Raw genomic sequence first — 4392 nt, forward strand, 5'->3', positions numbered from 1 at the left:
GAGGCACATAACTCAAGCTTGCAACACGTATTCAAAAGAGACCAGCTACACTTGGTAGAGACAGCCATAGGAAAGTGAAATGACCCTAGGGTTTAGTAAAGCCAGCTGTTTCCACTTCTGAAAATAATAAAATGAAAGAAATAAATTTAAAATGATACAAAGTTCAAAGTTTAACAAATACATTTGAAACCATTTGCAACAAATACATCTGAAGCCAATTGCTGGCTCTAGAAAGTGTGGGGTCTTTGTTGTGGAGCAGTGTTAACGATTTAGCATTACTTATATCTGGCAAATGGTATTTTTGAGATAACATGTTATGGAAGAAAGTGAACTGAACTTGGAAGTTTGAAGATCTCGATTGAAGTATCATTTCTGCCTCAACTACTTGCATTAACTTGTACAAGTCATTCAACCGCTCTGAACATAATGGAAAAATGGGATGAGAATACATGTTGTATACTCTCCAAAGACAGGAAGACTGCTGATATAAGAGGGCACTTTTAGTAACTGATTGAGCAAAATGTTGTTATATGAGTGTCAGCATAGGGCCCTGGGCTTACAATGGTGCCATGAGCCTTAGAACAGAGGAAGGACAGCTATAGCAATGAAAAGACTAGTGCAGATTCAGAAAAATAAGAAGACAGAAACCAAGGTGTAGTAACATGTTTTAGTATAGAGGGGAAGGCAGTTATAGAAACTTGAATTACATAATTTGTACATTTCTGGGAGATAGAAGGTAAAGATAGCAGCTAATGGAGACAGGACAGGACTGGTACTTGATTATGGAAGAAAGGAGGTAAATAGAAGAGACAGAAAGGGAGGGAAGGGATGTTAACTGCCTACTCTGTGGTAGCCTCTGTATCCAAAAGGTTAACTCAAACATTCGCTCATAACTTTGTCTGGCTTAATCCTGCTCATCCCAGAAGACTTATTTCAAGTGTCTCCATGTTTTGGGAAGTCATCACTCACTTCTCTGGGCTTTCATATGGGAGAGCATTTAATTCTGTTGAAAAACTATTTAATACTACATCTACCTTTCTCTATGGACTCTGAGCTTCTTGAGGGCATGTATCATGTATGTTCTATTCTGAAGCACCCATACCTAGAACAAAGCTTAGCACATAGTAGGAACTTAATAAATATTTCTGAGTTGAATAACTAGCCTTATATAATCCTCACAACAACCCTAAGCTGGAGACTCAAACAAGGCTGGAAATAAGTAGGTGCCAAGAAGAACTGAGATTCAGACACATATTTGCAGATAAAACATAGGAACACTGAACATTCACTGAGAACTGACAACTTGTGGGGTCGTTGTAGGATATGTGACCAGAGACTCTTGAATGCCAGTCTCTGTACCCGTGCCGTGTTGGCTAACAAGAATCGCATGGAATCCTTACTGAAAATACAGACCCTAGAAATTTTCTCAAATCTGGAGAGACTGTACTATGGTTTGAATATGGTTTGTCACCACCAGAACTCATGTTGAGGCTTGGTCCTCGATGCAGCTATGTTGGGAGGTGGGACCTAGAGGGAAGTGTTTGGGTCCAGTGGGCAGATCCCTCATGAATAGATAAATATTGTCTTGTGGGAGTGAATGACTTCTCTCTTGCAGGACTGGATGAATTACCACAAGAATGAGTTGTTGTGAAGCTTCTCCTCATGTTTTGCTGTGTTTGCACATTGTCTCTTGACATTTTTTTTCTTTGCTATGTTGTGAGGCAGCACATAACCCTCTGCAAGCTGAGCAGATGCCAGTGCCATGCTCTTGGATTTTCTAGCCACTAGAGTTGTGAGCCAAATAACATTTTTTTTTCTTTATAAATTACCCAGATCAGGTATTCTGTTAGAGCAACACTAAAGGGACTAAGACACTCTTATTCTCACCAAATCTTTATTTTGGTAATGATTTCTTACACTTATTCATTTGCTCCAGAAAAGGTGGTTATTCTCCATAGTCTATCTTCATCTCCCATTTCATGCTTATTTAATCCATTACCAATTCCTGTCAATATATCTTCCTAAATATCTCTTTCATCCACCAACTTTTCTATCCTCACTATTACTATCCTTTTACAAGCACATAGACCACTGCCAGGAACCCTTGACTTGCCGACCTGACTCTATACTAGTTCTTCTTCCGACTGCAGCTGGAACAATCTTTTTAAGCAAAGCTGTGACTCAACATTTACTCTCTTGATGAAATCTCCTAGAAGACCTTTTGTAGCTCTTAGAACAAAGACTGAAATAAAAACTCTATACTATAGTCTAAAAGTTCCTTGTTGGTCTCACCTCTCCAGCTTCCTCCCTCTGTGCTCCAACCACATGGGCTTGCCTTCAATGCTTCACATATCACCCAGCTTCAAATTCCCTTCTGGCTGCAGGGCCTTGGCACAAACTGTTTTCTCTGCCTGATGTTTTCCACCCTTCCACCTACATTCATCAATTTGACTTCTACTTATCTTTTGGAGCTCAGCTCAGACAAGGTTAGATCCTGCCATTGACATACGCATTAGCACCCTGAAATATTTCTTAATCACAGCGTGTGATTATATATTTATTTGTGTGATTAATTGATGAATGACTGTCTGACCCCTCCTCCCTGCTTTAAGACTATAAGTTATATTAATTCATGGCCTATGTTAGCTTTACTCAGTACTCTGTACCCAATGCCCACCCCAGCATCCTCACAAGTAAGGGTGTTCAGTACATGGGTGTTGAATAGATGCATGAATAATACAGTAAGTCAACAATTGGTCTCAGGAATCTCAATAATTTTAATGCTATCAAAGTGATTTGATGCAGATTTGGGAAAAATTATCTAAAAAATTCATCCCAAGCTAAGATCCTATGATTCTTAGCTATCACAGAATCTGTGATTCTGTGCTACTCCTCCGTGCTTCTCATGTACACATACATGGGTATACCCATGAAAAATGTTTGTTGGTTTGTTTGTTTGTTTTGAGACAGAGTTTAACTCTTGTTGTCCAGGCTGGAGTACAATGGCACAATCTCGGCTCACTGCAAACTCCACCTCCTGGCCTCAAGGGATTCTCCTGCCTCAGCCTCCAGAGTAGCTGAGATTACAGGCGCATGTCACTACACTCAGCTAATTTTTATATTTTTAGTAGAGACAGGGTTTCACCATGTTGGCCAGGCTGGTGTCAAACTCCTGATCTCAGGTGATCTACCTGCCTCAGCCTCCCAAAGTGCTGGGATTACAGGCGTGAGCCACCGTGCCCAGCCGATAAATGTTTTAAAGCATCTAGGATCCTTGGCAGGCCTTTAGCACACTGCACAGAAGGGACATTCTGCGCCTGTCGCTGGAATGACCAGCAAGTCTGGTTCCCTGCTTTGCCCAGACTGTTTATAAGTCCCCTTCAGTTTAGTTCAGTTCAACAATTATCTAGTGAGCACTTTCTCTGAGCCGGGCATCTGCTTTGTGCTAAGTGTAAGCCCTGCCTCCAAGAACTCATTGCATAAGGAGAGACACACACATGAAAACCAACTAATTGTGATTCAGTGTAAAATATGTAGTGATTGACAAATGCATATAGTTTCATGATAGCCCTGTAGAAGGAGTAGGCAAGTGTTCTAGTATGGCTTCAAGGAGGAAATGTAGCTTAAAACAGGTTCGGAGGGATGAATTAGAGTTTACCATACTTTTAAGGGGGTTGGGAGGAATATATAGAAATGCAAATTACATTTTGCAAATGCAGTATGAGGAGCCGTGGTACAGTTTAATGTGTTTAGAGAACAACGAGTAACTGTATGGCAGAAGCAGTAAATATGACGAAGGAGGAAGCTGCTGTGTTTGGAGAAGCCTGAGGGATCATGAGGCATATTACCTTCCTTTAAAAGCCATTCCCTATTCTCCCTCTCCTGCCACTTCAAATTCAGGTTCACCATTTATATGTCTATTAGTCCTGGTGTCTTTCTCACGCTCCTTGATTAGTCCTTAATCCACAAGCGCAACATTGCAATACTTGCCTAGCATATTTCACAGGCAGGGGACCTAATGTCCCTGTGAGAACCCATCTTGCTGAGATTGTCGCTGGCAGATTTACTTCCAGTGTGATTGTTGCAAGAATTTGTCTAACAGAATGAATGATCAACCTTGAGTAAAAGGGATTATGAAAAACTTAATAGCATTGTAGCAATGTGGCTGTTAATGAAATACAGTTGGCTGCTCCCGCTGTTTGGCACCAACCAACCTGACACTGTCAACATCACAATACGATATTTGTTCCCAATTATTTTACAGCAACAACTGAAATACAATGCGTTATTAATCATATTTATTATAAGTATCAATTTGAGAAATTTCTGACATGCCAGAAGATGAATAGGTTTATTATGAAAAGCAATTCTGCTTGGTGCATGCTGGCTGCT

The sequence above is a fragment of the Gorilla gorilla genome, chromosome 7, assembly GCF_029281585.2.
Source record: "Gorilla gorilla gorilla isolate KB3781 chromosome 7, NHGRI_mGorGor1-v2.1_pri, whole genome shotgun sequence".
Lineage (NCBI taxonomy): Eukaryota > Metazoa > Chordata > Mammalia > Primates > Hominidae > Gorilla > Gorilla gorilla.